This window comes from Schistocerca cancellata, chromosome 4 (genome assembly GCF_023864275.1).
Source record: "Schistocerca cancellata isolate TAMUIC-IGC-003103 chromosome 4, iqSchCanc2.1, whole genome shotgun sequence".
Taxonomy (NCBI): domain Eukaryota; kingdom Metazoa; phylum Arthropoda; class Insecta; order Orthoptera; family Acrididae; genus Schistocerca; species Schistocerca cancellata.
In genome coordinates this window covers 920,561,203-920,578,656 of record NC_064629.1, presented here as the reverse complement: position 1 = coordinate 920,578,656, position 17,454 = coordinate 920,561,203, and the positions used below count along the sequence as shown (strand labels likewise).

At 46.3% G+C, this 17,454-nt stretch overlaps 1 protein-coding gene across 1 annotated transcript in view; it reads right to left on the bottom strand.

Moving 5' to 3' along the window:
* LOC126184505 (uncharacterized) overlaps positions 1–17,454 on the bottom strand; it is a 240,571-nt gene that overhangs the window by 204,056 nt on the left and 19,061 nt on the right. The gene's annotated exons all lie outside the window — the stretch shown is intronic.

The following is a 17,454-nucleotide window of genomic DNA, read 5'->3' as shown; positions in this document are numbered from 1 at the left end:
GATGTATGAGACAGGCGAAATACCCTCAGACTTCAAGAAGAATATAATAATTCCAATGCCAAAGAAAGCAGGCGTTGACAGATGTGAAAATTACCGAACTATCAGTTTAATAAGTCACAGCTGCAAAATACTAACGCGAATTCTTTACAGACGAATGGAAAAACTAGTAGAAGCCGACCTCGGGAAGATCAGTTTGGAATCTGTAGAAATGTTGGAACACGTGAGGCAATACTGACCTTACGACTTATCTTAGAAGAAAGATTAAGGAAAGGCAAACCTACGTTTCTAGCATTTGTAGACTTAGAGAAAGCTTTTGACAATGTTAACTGGAGTACCCTCTTTCAAATTCTAAAGGTGGCAGGGGTCAAATACAGGGAGTGGAAGGCTATTTACGAATGTAGAGAAACCAGATGGCAGTTATAAGAGTCGAGGGGCACGAAATGGAAGCAGTGGTTGGGAAGGGAGTGAGACAGGGTTGTAGCCTCTCCCCGATGTTATTCAATCTGTATATTGAGCAAGCAGTAAAGGAAACAAAAGGAAAATTCGGAGTAGGTATTAAAATCCATGGAGAAGAAATAAAAACTTTGAGGTTCGCCGATGACATTGTAATTCTGTCAGAGACAGCAAAGGACTTGGAAGAGCAGTTGAACGGAATGGACAGTGTCTTGAAAGGCGGATATAAGATGAACATCAACAAAAGCAAAACGAGGATAATGGAATGTAGTCGAATAAATTCGGGTGATGCTGAGGGAATTAGATTAGGAAATGAGACACTTAAAGTAGTAAAGGAGTTTTGCTATTTGGGGAGCAAAATAAATGATGATGGTCGAAGTAGAGAGGATATAAAATCTAGACTGGCAATGGCAAGGAAAGCGTTTCTGAAGAAGAGAAATTTGTTAACATCGAATATAGATTTAAGTGTCAGGAAGTCGTTTCTGGAAGTATTTGTATGGAGTGTAGCCATGTATGGAAGTGAAACATGGACGATAAATAGTTTAGACAAGAAGAGAATACAAGCTTTCGAAATGTGGTGCTACAGAAGACTGCTGAAGATTAGATGGCTACATCACATAACTAATGAGGAGGTGTTGAATAGAATTGGGGAGAAGAGGAGCTTGTGACACAGCTTGACAAGAAGAAGGGACCGGTTGGTAGGACATGTTCAGAGGCATCAGGGGATCACAAATTTAGCATTGTAGGGCATCGTGGAGGGTAAAAATTGTAGAGTGAGACCAAGAAATGAATACACTAAGCAGATTCAGAAGGATGTAGGTTGCAGTGGGTACTGGGAGTTGAAGAAGCTTGCACAGGATAGAGCTGCATCAAACCAGTCTCAGTACTGAAGACCACAACAACAACAACAACAACAATATTAATCCCACAATCTTTCACTGAAGTGCAGTTTAAGGATATATTAATTGTAGAGTAGCTGAATACATTAGATTTTAATCCTGTTTACGGATATTAACTTACAATTATCCACACTTAGGGTACGCTGTCATTCACTTCAACAACTGAATACAATGTTTAGGCCATTATGGATTTCCTTGCAGGTCTTCAGTGATTTTTAAACGACAGCGAGACTATTTAGGAAAATAGCAAAAGATCTTACAGATACAGAGAAGACAAATAACAGCAACTACTACAGGAAAGATGAATGTCTTAAGCAGATCATAATAGGAAACTAATAGATGAAGCTAAATTATACTAAAACCATTCGAAATGTTTTCTAGAGGATATTGTAAGCTGGTATATAGTAACGCAAACCATGGAAAGGTGTAATAAATGGTTTATGGAGATTTAGTAACAATCGCTGTTCCCTGACAGACCACTCATCTGGCGTCAAACTTCCTCTCCTATTACAGATGTTTCGTTGCCCAGCAATAAATTAGGTAAACAAAAGGACAACAGGTAAGCTACAGTCTAATGAAAGTCAGCAGATTCTGGTTGTGTAACCGTGTATTCAGAAATGAACACACAAATACGAGGCAGCCCTGTCGCAGTATCTTCCTTAAGGTGTCGCTCACAAATAATAGCCTCTTGCTGTAAGACAAGTTACAGGTCGTAAAGAGTTAAACTATCAAAATCAAGTCCAGCTCCTACACAAAGGAGGAAAAGTAAATCAAATTGAAACACAACAATGAAAGAAGCCAGCCATTAGTAACGAATACTATCGCAGAAAACAGGGGTCGGACGATAACGCTTTTTACACTACTATATACGGATTTGCAATGACAGTATCTCGCTAAGAAGATGTCGCGACAACACAATCGCAGCCTTCATTGATACGGTGCTACTCCTAACGCAAATCATGAAGGACAGATCGCGGATGGCTCAACATAAAGTCACTCGCAAGGTGATGCAACAAAATGGCTCTCGTGATGTAGACACATTCAGAAACTGCAACTGAATGGGGTGGGGACTGGCTCACGGCGCTATTTAAAACCGCGGACGCTACACCTTGGTGTGCGTCCGCATTTAACATCTAGGTTTCAGCAGCCAGCGTGACAGGGTAGTGTAAACGAACCGTTGGTGTAGCCTCACTCTGGCAGCGGCACAATCTCTTTGCCTCTCAGGTTGGTACACCTTTGTAGCGGCAGTTCTTCGAACTAGAGAGGAACTGGTATGCCACCGCCACCGCGAGTCTTCCACTTAAATTTGAAATAACAGCTAGGAAACTTCGCTGGACTTCGGCATCTTGGGTTTTTTTTATATTAATTATACTGGGAATGTTAAAAATACCCTGCCCCCTCCAACCGATGGTCTTCTATGTAGACGAGACGATGATATCTGCTGGACTGGGGAAAATTGATTTAATAATATAAAAAAGATAATTAAGTTTGGCAACTTGTTAATTAACCAAGTGGGAATTTTCGAAATTTTGTTTATCATGTAGGCAAGAAAAATTCCGTCTTTTGCAACTGGATGTTTATTTTGTTTTTAACCAAACATGCTGCGCCCGTTCATACTGGACATCCTCAGTCCAACTCTGTATTCTTTTCAGGTATCTGTTGGTTCTGTGGGCACTAGAAGGCCTTGCAGCGTGCAACAGGAAAGGTTATATGTAATGAAATGTGTAAATGTTACCTACCAGCGCCTGAAAACCTGTATTGTGTGCATCTGGTACCTACAGGATAGCCAACAGATTCGTGTTGGGAATTACTACGAGAGACACCCAAACAAGGAAATGGGTCGTGGAAGTAACCGTAGTAGAAGGCGTAATTATGATTTTAATGAACATAAAATAAAGGTGGGTGGAATATGTAGCCTGATGTACGGATGGTCGCTGGACCAAAGAATATCTTTGCTAGATTCCAAGAAATAAAACGGGATTGTGACGACGACGTAATGGAAGATAGGCAGGCGACATTAGAATACACGGCTTGCGAATCATGACCGAAAAGCTAGTCTTTGTCTTGATGCAAAATGTTTCCAGTGTGGAAAGCAAAGTCATATTGAAGCAGTGTGTTTACAAGGCAACCCAGGCTCGGGGAACGACCTGACGCTATGCGAGTGCGTGGCCGCAGCGTAACTATCAACAAGTTAATTCTGTGTCGGCGAGGCCATTAAAGCCAGAGCAAGAAACGACTTGCTCTTCCAGGTGACGGATCTCTAACTTTTTTTTCAATTAACAGCAGTTCAAAGGACAATTTAATTGCAATTAGAGACTGGTGCATCTGTTTCCCATATTACACTCCGATTAAAATTACATTGTAGTTGACGTTTCCGCTACGGGGCCAGCCGCAAGCCCCACACACTTGCTGTGTTTCTTGTTATATAGTACCTTGGCAACACACGTCCCCGCTACTGCAATCTGTCATCGGAATATAATAAAGGCCATACGAAAGTATCTGTAGCTCATAGCTTAAGTAGCCTACTTCTGTTTTGTCTGCATATAGCGGACACGAAATTCCAGAACTTGGTGTGTGCAGTTAGCCAACAACTTTTCCTGGAGTTACGGAATGTGTATCGTTTCATGGACACACGTCTAGAAACAGTGCAGACCTGTGTATACAAGACAATGCGTTACAAATGGTTCAAATGGCTCTGAGCTCTATAGGACTTAACATCTATGGTCATCAGTCCCCTAGAACTTAGAACTACTTAAACCTAACTAACCTAAGGACATCACACAACACCCAGTCATCACGAGGCAGAGAAAATCCCTGACCCCGCCGGGAATCGAACCCGGGAACCCGGGAGTGGGAAGCGAGAACGCTACCGCACGACCACGAGCTGCGGACAAATGCGTTACAAATCAGGGTCTCGGTGCCTCACACTAATATTTCTGTCTTGTGTAATAAGGAAGTGTCTGATCCAAGTTTAGGTAGGGATAATAATTCTGAAGCGCACATTACTGATAAAGAAAATGCGTAACCACAATTGTTTCTTGCACGGCCTGTTCCCCAGGCAATACGTAAGCAAGGTGCTCAGAAACTGCAAAGGTGGAAAGACAATGGACTTATTCAGTTCATTTCTGCAAGCCAATGGGCATCGCCCTTGGTACTTCTCAACAACCCGTCAGGTGGTTTCTAACTGTGCACTGACTTTAAAGCAACAGTATACCCACAACCCACCGTGGGTTCTTTTCCTCTACCACGACCAGAGGAATAAATGGATAGACTGAGTCAGGGAAGATTATTTTCTAATTACGGGCCTTAAAAAGCCTCGTTCAATCCTTCCAAGCCTGTCCCACCTCGAGCAGCAGAAAAATTACAACACTAGCCTCTTATTTTGTTTATTTACCAGTGTGAGTTGTTGTACAGGCCCACCGACTAACATTCGATGCTGACTTGTTGTCTCGAGTACTGTTCAGTACCGACAAAGCGTTTGATTCATCTGAGGAATCATATTTTCAAATCGATATTCATGATTTTGAAAGTCTTCAAAATCTTCCTATTGATTGCTAGCGTATTGCCACAGGAGCTGCTTCTGACCCAGCTCTTCAGGCTATTTTGCAATGTTTGTGCCATGGGGGGCCGTGTAGTTTGTAAAAAATTTCCCATCGAAAGGCACTTCTCTACTATTCTCATCGTCACGAGCTAACTGCGCAGACAAGTTTTCTGCCGTTGCATACAGAGAACGACGATGTGCGAGTTGTTATTCCTCACACCCTGCAGTCGGAAGTTTTGTCTTTATTTGGATCAAGGTCATAGTTCCCTTGAGACTTGCATGGATGCTCAGATTAAGCCAAACGACCTCTCATTGCAACGTGCGGAACATCAGTCAGCTCTGCAGCAACACTTTTTTGAGTAGTCACGTCTGCCCGGACCACGGCGACACATCCGTACTGATTTCGCAGGTCCCTTCTCAAACACACAATGGCTGTTGGTGGTAGACGCTTACAGTAAATTTCCTTTTGTTGTCTCCATGACATCCGCCACTATAGCAACTACAGTATCACCTTTGTCTTCTATTTTTGTCCTGAAGGTCTTCCTGAGGTCATTGTCTCGGATTATGGACCACGTCAGCCGATTTTCAACAGTTTTGTGCCGCCAACGACATGCGACTACTGCACCTTTCACCATTAGTCTAACGGTGAAGCTGAACGGTTTGTTCGAATGTTCAAAACTCACGTTCGAAAACTTTGTACTCCCCATATGTGGGAGCAAGTCCTAAAGATTTTTCTGTCCTCCAGCCATTCCTTGCCACGTGACGGGAAGACCCTGGCAGAATTATTATGGTCATAAACACAACACCCTGCTGCATCTCCTACGGCAGCCGTGGAGACATCTCGTTCCACCTGCTCACATACAGTTTCAGCTGCAGGATGAAGTCTTCTTCAAAATTTTTGGCAAGAAATAGCACTGGAAACTTGGTGTCATTACAAAATCCACTGAACATTCTTCTTACGTCGTATAATGTTCGGCTGGACTGCATCGACGTCACCAGAACCAGATGCGGCACAATTCACTTATGTCAGAGATTCTGCCCACAGCCAGCACGCCACTGTGGTCCACATTAGCAGTGGCCTCTGTCTCTCCGTCAGTATGGTGGCATCATCTGCAGTGAGAGGTCTATACCCCACCGACGCTGCCAGTAGGGGGAGAAGGGCGGTGTGGCCCCACATTCCATTGTTGCAAGATGTATCCAATATGGCGTCGATGACGTCATCTAAGATGGCGTCATGTAGACTTGGCAACAGCACACGACGTCATTCAAGATGACGGATTTTTGCGGGAAGATTGGTCAATTGGCCTACCTCCACTAACCTAAGTCACCCGATCGTCACCTCTTCCTAAGGATTCGTGGGAAAAGGACTTGCGCATAAGTCTTTGCATAAGTCTTTACTTAAACAATTTCATGCAGGTGTGTTCGCCACGAGGTCCAGACTCCAACTGACTTAGTACACAGAGCCACCGCCAGCGGGCGCTACCGTGACTTCAGATGCTGACGCAAGTACAGTTATTCAATATGGCTGCATCCACTCTGTCCACCACCACGAGGTCCAGAGTCTACTTCATATCGTGGCCACCAGAGGACGCTACCGTGACGTGGTGACACAAGATCGTCTGCTCTTTCTCGCACGTGCATGTTATACCCAGACACTCGCCGTGCCACCTGCCCGTGGACATCTGACCACTTACGTCACACACCCTCTGCCGCCACCTCCATACACGCACCAGACATAGTCTTCTGTAAATATGCTATCTAAAGTAACACCCACATCCCCCATCTAACCTATTAATTATGTAAGTAATTAATTGCATTTCAATTTTAGTCATATTCAATAATTCGATTTACAATTTCAATATTCAATGATCAAATGAGAAGTTCCACATTTTCCCACTACCAGTGCGGTGTTCAATCACGACCTAGCACCCCCCACCCCTAGAATGCTACACTCCTATTGGCTACTGCATTAGTCACGTGATTCGACTTCATATAGGTAAGACAACGTGTTCACTACACTTTCAACTACCTAGGTTCAACTACTTTTCAAGATCCAGACCGCCACCTCTTCCTAGGGACTTGTCGCCGAGTTTGAATTCTGGCAGTAAAGAAAGGGCACTTCGGCTTTTGCTACCAACCTAAGAAAATTGTTGCAAACAAAGCTCACCACCACTAACCTAAACCTCCACGGCGCAACCTCTTCCTAGGGGATGCTGGTAAAAGGACTCAGCCTGCAATACGCTGATGGAGAGAGGAAGGAGTGTACTTTATTTCTTTGGGAGTAATTTATTTACGGATTGAGTAAATGTATCACAGAACACACTTTCTGACATGCCCCACAGCATACAGACCTGCAAACTGTGACTTCACACCTCATGTATATGACTCTACACACACGCTTGCTAATTATAAACCGTCAAAAATAGCGCATTGCACCGCTTACAGACATGCGAACCACTCGTAAATAATGCAATGCATTTACGTCCAGATACCCAAACAACTCGTAAATTCTCAAAACAATAATCTATTTAAAGACTCTGCTTGCTAATCGTCAACTATCGAAATCATACACCAGCCTTTATGTGAACAATTAGAGGCAGCACCACCGCCCAGTGTATTCGCCACTGAGTCCAGAGCCCAACTGACTTAGTTCATATCGATGCCATTAGAGGACACTGTAGTGACGTCAGGTGATGACGCAAGTACCGTAATCTAAGATGGCGCCAGCTAGTGGGTTCACCACGAGCTCCAGACCCCAACTGTCTTAGAACATTTCGTCGCCACCAGATAACGCCTCCGTGACACCAGCTGATGACGCAAGTACAGTTATCCATGATGGCGGCAAACAGTGTGTTCTCCACGATGTCTAGTACTCAATACCACCAACAGAGGACGCTGTTGTCCTTTTCGTGAGGTAAACCAAGATGGTGAGGGAAAATGGTGGGAAAAGACAGCCTGCTCTGGGCTGATGGGGAGAGTACTATTGGAGTGCACTCTATTTATATTCAAACAACTTATTTAAGGATAGAGTATATCTATCAGACTCATACAAAACATCCACCACGATCTGCCTGGGGTCATGTTGCACAGCCCACAGACATGCAACCAACTCGTAATTGCAGTACACAATAGCAAACTGCTCCTAAATAATTCTTCACACTGATGTGTAGGCACACTGAGTACTCATAAACTGTCCAAATAGCGCATAGCAAGGCCTACAGAGCCACTCGCAAAATAATGCAAACAACGCGCACAAGCACAGTGCACCGCCCCTGTCCATTAGAATGCACAGAAAGTATTGATAAGTGGCGCATCCGTCAGATGTCATACCGCGAACAGTCCCTGCTCAGCTTCCGCAAGCATGAGGTGGCGGCACCCCTGTTCATACGTAACACATGAGAAATTCCTATCCACTAGACCCCGATGATGACGTGAACGCATGTACAGTCGTCGCAGCCGTAAGCTGTCAAACCGCGCACATGATTCAGAAATTATACAATGCCTGCATCAGGCCTATATATATATATAAAATGATAGTTAGTAGCAGGGGATACATCCTACAAGGAAACAGATAAATGCATCGCAGCAGCATCTGACATGTGAAAATTACAAGTCATTCCATCACTAACTCTGCAAACAGCACATCAGTCGGGCAAATCTGTACACAGGGATTGCAGCGCATTACAAGCTCTTACCGCTATGTTAGTTATGACCCTGAAGTCTCGATTTTAAACAGAAGATGCGACAGGGGGATCGCATAAAATCAAAATTCGTTTATAGGAATGTGTCGAGTTTCTTCAGACATGAGATGGAAGTCCTCTGATGACGGAGAGGTTTACCGTTAATGATCACAAGTAGAGACTGCTTTAAACCACATGCGGAATACATAACTGTATACGAATAGAATGCAGGCTATGTCGCGTGAGTCATGCATCCGGATAGAACACTGGAGAAAAAAAAATTTGACCTGCACCAACTTCTCCTTGTCTAGAATGAATTAGCGAACATGTAAATGTCTGTGTGCTGTTGTAGGGAGGCTATGGATTTGACTTCGAGTATTGTGGTAGCGAAGGGAAGAGTATGTCCAGTTGCAAGGAAGGTACTTGCTCATCGCTGAATACTGTTCAGTTGAGGCCTCGATCGTAAGATTTAATTGTGAGGATAATGATAGAAGATATATGTGAGGGATTTTCTAGAATGTGTCCGTGCATTCAAAGTCTGTGGTGGCATTGATTCGCGTTCCCATGTTAATGGTAGCAGTCTTCCGGATGCAGAGGCCTGTTGGAGTGTAGGAATGTGTTATAGTTAACTTTACCATCTTCTAGACGACCGAATAGCGAACTAAGTATGTGCTGGGCGGCTTTCGTGATCAAGTGTAACCTTGAGAAGATGGTGCGTTTGCGTTGGAGCGTTATTCCCTCCCATGTAAATTGTTCGATCGACTGCTTCTACACATTTGGTGCCTTTTTTTAGTTGAGGAAATATCGATTGTGGTGTGTTGGACACACGTTTGCCTGTTCTCTAGACGTGGGAAAGACCCTAGTTGGTTTGTAAAGAATATTGACCATCTGGAATCTGTTATATCACTGACTTCGGTATTCGAGAGTGCAGATATCATTTTACTCTATTTGTTTCTAGTTAGCCAATGGTTTGCAGCACGCTGCACCTCGCTAAAGTTTGGTGTTAGTGGTGAAATAATTTACAGTCTCTATCTTGCGTTAGCGATCGGGAGGCTACTGCTCTTTGCTTGATATCGAGAAGTACGGCAAAAATTGTATAATATTATGGCGAAAATATGGTTGTTCTTTTAATCGACGAGTCTTGAGATGTCTGTAGAAATGCGAGCAAGAAACCGGAAACAGTAACGCGTTTGTGCCAGGGAGAAACGAGCCTGCCTTTCACATCAGTTCTGAGAGAGTGACATCGGTTAGCTGATGTAAAGGGGATGAGTTTGGTATGGTGGGGGATATGAATTGCATGTTTGTAAGATCGAGACAGTACTTAGTGACATATTCCCTGGTTGGAGATCGGTTTGATGCTCCAATATTCTTGCGAGTATCGTATGTATTTGATGACCTGTAGACAACTTTGCGATGTTTAGTTGTTGGTGCAAAATGGTGATCAGTGTAAAATAGTTTATTACCACTGAGTGTAGCGACTGTAGAAAGAAAGGACAGGTTGGGAGTGTATACATTGAGGGAACTGTCGGTGCAATTTAGCAATCTTTGCAAAATAACGACAGAAAGCCCCAGAAAGAAAATGCTCGATTGATTGTGGTAGGATATAGGAGCGGTGAGAATATTTGCGTATGTTAAGAGCAGGAAGGCTATCACATTATGTCCGGGAGGAAGACCGGATTCGGCGATATTTTGGTAAACAGGTTCTGTTAGGGCAGGAATTTTGGCGCATACAAGCTGAGACAACGAGAAAGCAAGCGTTAACTATTTCTGGAGGGAGGGGGGGGGGGGCTATGGAATTTAGTAGAGTTAGACTTGGTTATTATTTTTACATAGCAATGTGACTTGAGCATAAGATTGATAACGTTGCTAGATGCGTTTGCGATGGTATGTAGCTACGGGCGGTGTAGCGTGAGTCAAACGTGACGTACGGTCGATTAGAATCGCTAAGGTGACAGCAGGTTCTGGTATTGTGGAACGGAATTCTGAAGCGTCTTCGCCGGACTGCAGTTAGAGTGAGGGTAGCGAGGAACACCGAATGCACACGGCTCTGCTTGGAGTGCGCGCTCTGTAAATAAGCCCCCGGTCATTAACTGCGCCTACATATCACTTTGGCCTGCGTTCAGCTGCACATCGCGGTTGCGCTCCCACCCGATCATGTCAGCACGTGTGTGTAGGTGAACATGTATTTGGAGAGGAATTTCTCAAGTGTTACGTATGAATGAGGGTGCCACCACCTCATGCTTGCGGAAGCTGAGCAGGGGCTGTGCACAGAATGACATCTGACGGATCCGTCATTTAATCGCTACTTCCTGTGTACTCTACTGGACAGGGGCAGTGCACTGTGCTTGCGCGTATTGATTGCATTATTTCGTGAGCGGCTCTGTAGGCCTTGCTATGCGCTATTTGGACAGTTTACGAGTACTGAGCGTGTCTACACATCAGTTTGAAGAATTATTTAGGAGCAGTTTGCTATTGTGTACTGCAATTACGAGTTGGTTGCATGTCTGTGGGCTGTGCAACATGACCCCAGGCAGATCGTGGTGGATGTTTTGTATGAGTGTGAGAGATATACTCTATCCTTAAATAAGTTGTTTGAATATAAATAGAGTGCACTTCATCCGTACTCCCCCAGCAGCCCAGAGCAGGCTGAGTCTTTTCCCACCATTTTCCCTCACCATCTTGATTTACGTCACGAAAAGGACAACAGCGTCCTCTGCTGGTGGTACTGAGTACTAGACCTCGTGGAGAACACACTGTTTGCCACCATCATGGATAACTGTACTTACGTCATCAGCTGGTGTCACGGAGGCGTTATCTGGTGGCGACGAAATGTTCTAAGACAGTTGGGGTCTGGAGCTCGTGGTGAATCCGCTAGGTGGCGCCACCTTAGATTACAGTACTTGCGTCATCACCTGACGTCACTACAGTGTCCTATAGTGGCATGAATATGAACTAAGTCAGTTGAGCTCTGGACTCAGTGGCGAATACACTGGGCGGTGGTGCTGCCTCTAATTGTTCACATAAAGGCTGGTGTATGATTTCGATAGTTGACGATTAGCAAGCAGAGTCTTTAAACAGATTATTGTTTTGAGAATTTACGAGTTGTTTGGGTATCTGGACGTAAATGCATTGCATTATTTACGAGTGGTTCGCATGTCTGTAAGCGGCGCAATGCGTTATTTTTGACGGTTTACAATTAGCAAGCGTGTGTGTAGAGTCATATACATGAGGTATGAAGTCGCAGTTTGCAGGTCTGTATGCTGTGGGGCATGTCAGAATGTGTGTTATGTGATACATATACTCAATCCGTAAATAAATTGCCACCAAATAAATAAAGTACACTCGTTCCCCTCTCTATCAGCGTAGTGGGGGCTGAATCCATTTACCAGAATCTCCTAGGAAGAGGTTGCGCCCTGGAGGCGTAGTTTAGTGGTGGTGAGCTTTGTTTGCAACAATTTTCTTAGGTTGGTAGCAAAAGCCGAAGTGCCCTTCCTTTGCTGCCAGAATTCAAACTCGGCTATGCATCCTAGGAAGAGGTGGCGGTCTGGACCTTGAAAAGTAGTTCAACCTAGGTAGTTGAAAGTACAGCGAACACGTTTTCTTACCTATATGAAGTCGAATCACATGACTAATGCAGTAGCCAATAGGAGTGCAGCATTCTAGGGGTGGGGGGTGCTAGGTCATGATTGACCACCGCACTGGTAGTGGGAAAATGTGGAACTTCTCATTTGATCATTGAATATTGAAATTGTAAATTGAATTATTGAATATGATTAAAACTGAAATGGAATTAATTACTTACATAATTGATAGGTTAGATGGGGGATGTGGATGTTAGTTTAGTTAGCAAATTTTCGGAAGACTATGTCCGGTGCCTGTATGGAGGTGGCGGCCGAGGGTGTGTGACGAAAGCGGTCAGATGCCCACGGGCCGGTGGCACAGCGAGTTTCCGGTTATAACGTTCATGTGCGAGAGAGAGCAGACGATCTTGTGTCACCACGCGAGGTCACAGTAGCTTCCTCTGGTTGGCACGATATGAAGTAGACCTTGGACCTCGTGGTAGTGCACACAGTGGGTGCAGCCATCTTGAATAACTGTTCTTGCATCATTATCTGATGTCATGGTAGCGCCCTCTGGCAGTGGCGCTGTGTGCTAAGTCAGTTGGAGTCCAGACCTCGCGGTGAATACACAGGGCATCGCCATTTTGGATTATGTCACAGATGAGAGCGCCCTCTGGTGGTGGCGCTGTGTACTAAGTCAGTTGGATTCCGGACCTTGTGGCCAACACACCTGCATGAAATTGTTTAAATAAAGGCTTATGGCCAAGTCCTTTTCCCACAAATCCTTAGGAGGAGGTGGCAGTTGGGTGACTTAGGTTAGTGGAAGTAGGCCAAGTGAGCCATCTTCCCGCGATTTTATTTGCTTAGTAGAGATAAATGGGGTGTGGTGCATTATCCTGTTGGAATTTGAACTTCCCGCATTTTTTCTGGGGGTGGGCAGGGGGTTAGGTTAGTGGAGGTAGCCCAATTGACCTATCTCTCCGCCAAAATCCGCCATCTTGAATGACGTCATCACCACCATCTTGAATACATCTGACAACAGTGGAATGTGGGGCCCCACCGCCCTTGCCCCCTACTGCTGCCGTCGCTGATCTCGCTGATGCAGATTCGGTGCACATCCTGTAGCCTAAACCAGTGCATATTTGCGAGACCCCAGAAGGTCATTGCGCCACCCCAGAAGTTCCCTTGCTGTTTGTCCAACCACAGTGTCTACATCTCTCGATGCGGGCGGGCGCCCTGTGACCGGCTTTTGAGGCAGTGCTCCTGTTCACTAGCAGAGTGGATACCAGAGTTCAGGTATGGAGATGGCATTGGCTACAGTTACATTCCTCCTCACCTGCATCTGCATTCAGCTTACCGCCACCGTAGTCATGTGCTACCGCCCTACACGAAAACGGTGCGGAGGTTTGGGGGGGGGGGGGGATCGGGGAGGGGGAGGAATGTGGTGTCATTCAAAGAGCGAGGTGCCAAAGCGTGGTTAGTACCTTGCAACGTAACCACAAGAAAAGATAGCCACTACTGGATATATCAGCGAATGAGTGACATCGGCGTAACCATGGGTACAAACGTTTCGCAAAGTCTCCGCAATGATGTTCTACTTACGGCCAAGCACAGCACCGCTCAGCCCCAGTCTGTGATCATCAAGTGAGACAACAGCATCATCTTCTAGTAGGCCAGCCAAGTGATCAATGTATCAGGAAGAACTCAACGTGAAAGTTATTCTTAAATGTGCTCTGAGTGAGAGAATTTTATTTCTTCTCTTAGTTGTAATAAAGTGTACTAATATTCTAAGTGTTACAGTATCCACTCGATCTCCTCCCGGAGCAAACCAAAGAAGCCATTGTTTTACCGACGAGTGTATTTTTGTTTGGTGCAACAATTACGGCACCAGGTACACAAGCAGCAGCTTACCACATCCAAAATTATTACTAACAAGCGATACTTCTCTCAGCAAGTCCCAATGACTCGTATCATTTCCTGGTGGCTGATCATTGACTGCCTACTAAGTGGATTAGACTGGCAGCACATAATGAAACAGTGAGACGCACACGAAGCGCTGATTCAGATGTCTTGCGTCAGTACCGCCACACTACTGATGTAGGCAAAAACGTTCTGAATAAGGCGTTTTGTTGTGTAGCGAGATTCAAACTACCACCTGTGACGCACCATCAGAGCAGCACGCTACAAATTTAGCTTTTACTATGTTTTTTCTGGGTTTAATTCTTAAATTCCTTGCGGTTTTTTTTGTATTTAAGAGGTGTAATCTCGCGTTTTAGTAACTGTAAATGTGTAGATTCATGCAGTTTGTAACACGCTAATCATTACTTTTAACGGCCAACTCAGTAATGCATCAAACTCTGTTGGTGTCACATCAGGAAATTGTGGTAAGGTCTTATGGGACCAACCTACTTAGGTCATCGGTCGCTAAGCTTACACACTACTTAAGCTAACTTAAAACTATGTTACGGTATGAGCAACACACACACACCCATGCCCGAGGGAGGACTCGAACTTCCGACGGGGGGAGCCGCAACGGACCGTGGCAAGGCGCCCCTGACCGCGCCGCTCTCATCAGGAGAGTAGCAAATTAAATACACTCCTGGAAATGGAAAAAAGAACACATTGACACCGGTGTGTCAGACCCACCATACTTGCTCCGGACACTGCGAGAGGGCTGTACAAGCAATGATCACACGCACGGCACAGCGGACACACCAGGAACCGCGGTGTTGGCCGTCGAATGGCGCTAGCTGCGCAGCATTTGTGCACCGCCGCCGTCAGTGTCAGCCAGTTTGCCGTGGCATACGGAGCTCCATCGCAGTCTTTAACACTGGTAGCATGCCGCGACAGCGTGGACGTGAACCGCATGTGCAGTTGACGGACTTTGAGCGAGGGCGTATAGTGGGCATGCGGGAGGCCGGGTGGACGTACCGCCGAATTGCTCAACACGTGGGGCGTGAGGTCTCCACAGTACATCGATGTTGTCGCCAGTGGTCGGCGGAAGGTGCACGTGCCCGTCGACCTGGGACCGGACCGCAGCGACGCACGGATGCACGCCAAGACCGTAGGATCCTACGCAGTGCCGTAGGGGACCGCACCGCCACTTCCCAGCAAATTAGGGACACTGTTGCTCCTGGGGTATCGGCGAGGACCATTCGCAACCGTCTCCATGAAGCTGGGCTACGGTCCCGCACACCGTTAGGCCATCTTCCGCTCACGCCCCAACATCGGGCAGCCCGCCTCCGGTGGTGTCGCGACAGGCGTGAATGGAGGGACGAATGGAGACGTGTCGTCTTCAGCGATGAGAGTCGCTTCTGCCTTGGTGCCAATGATGGTCGTATGCGTGTTTGGCGCCGTGCAGGTGAGCGCCACAATCAGGACTGCATACGACCGAGGCACACAGGGCCAACACCCGGCATCATGGTGTGGGGAGCGATCTCCTACACTGGCCATACACCACTGGTGATCGTCGAGGGGACACTGAATAGTGCACGGTACATCCAAACCGTCATCGAACCCATCGTTCTACCATTCCTAGACCGGCAAGGGAACTTGCTGTTCCAACAGGACAATGCACGTCCGCATGTATCCCGTGCCACCCAACGTGCTCTAGAAGGTGTAAGTCAACTACCCTGGCCAGCAAGATCTCCGGATCTGTCCCCCATTGAGCATGTTTGGGACTGGATGAAGCGTCGTCTCACGCGGTCTGCACGTCCAGCACGAACGCTGGTCCAACTGAGGCGCCAGGTGGAAATGGCATGGCAAGCCGTTCCACAGGACTACATCCAGCATCTCTACGATCGTCTCCATGGGAGAATAGCAGCCTGCATTGCTGCGAAAGGTGGATATACGCTGTACTAGTGCCGACATTGTGCATGCTCTGTTGCCTGTGTCTATGTGCCTGTGGTTCTGTCAGTGTGATCATGTGATGTATCTGACCCCAGGAATGTGTCAATAAAGTTTCCCCTTCCTGGGACAATGAATTCACGGTGTTCTTATTTCAATTTCCAGGAGTGTATTTAGCTTTCTCTATCTGGTTTTATAGTTAATTCTTAAGTTAGTGGTACTCTGATGGATAGGTTGTGTGCATGCTGTGAGTAGTTGCAGGAGGAGCAGGCCACAGTTTGCGAACAGCAGAAGACGCTTTTGACCACAGTCAACCATATTCGGGTTGCTGCCTCGGTGGTGGCGGAGAATCAGGAGCGTCGCATGGGACACCTCAGGTGTCGCTTGTTTCGCGCATAGGCCCTGCTGCTAAGGCACCTTGCATTGCACTACACGCCGGCGATCCGCCCTCACCGCATTCTGAGTAGCGGGTGGTAGCGCGTTTGCGTTGCTCGAGATGGAGAGTCAAGTGTGGAGACTGGGCCAGCTGCCCTCGCCCATTCTCCCTCTCAGTGGAGAGGTGGCCTCTCCTTCGGCAGGGTCCGAACAGACACAAAGGGTGAGGGAGGGAGGAGTGTGTTAGTTATCGGGAGCTCGAAAGCTAGGTGCGTTATGGAGCCCCTTAGGGAAATAGCATTCAGAGCCGGAAAGAAATCCAGTGTGGAGTCTGTATGTCTGCTGGGGGCCTCATCTGAGACGTGAAGGGGCCCTGTCTGAGGCTATTGAATGTGCAGGGTGCAGTCGTCTGCAATTTGTGGCCGCTATCGGCACCAGTTATGTCTATTGTCTACTGGTGGAGGTGATGAAGAATGCTGACGTCACTCGCAGGATGCAAGCAGAGCTTACAATTTGCAGCATCATTCCCAGAATTGACTGGGGTCCTTTGGTTTGCAACCGAGTAGAGGGTCTCGAATACGCTACCTCGATGCCGTGATGGTCGTGGTTGCAGATTTCTGGACCTGCATTATGGGATGGAGAATTGTAAAAAATGGCTATGAGCACTATGGGACTTAACATCTTAGGTCATCAGTCCCCTAGAACTTAGAACTACTTAAACCAAACTAACCTAAGGACATCACACAACACCCAGCCATCACGAGGCAGAGAAAATCCCTGACCCCGCCGGGAATCGAACCCGGGGAGAATTGTAGAACTCCCCTTAAAAGGCCAGGGGTGCACTACACAAGGGAAGCAGCTACCTGGCTAGCAGAGTGCGTACAGGGTGAACATAGTGGCTTTTAGGCTTTTCAGTTGATATGCAGAGACCGAAAGCAGACCACGAAGAAAGTGAAGACGTTTAGATTGTGAAAATTTTAATAGTAAACTGTCGAAGTAATCGTAACTAAGTTTCTGAATTTACTGCCCACCAGGAAATTCGTCGCACTCATATTATTCTCGGAAACGAGAGCTGGCTGAATATTGTAGCGGAGCATTGA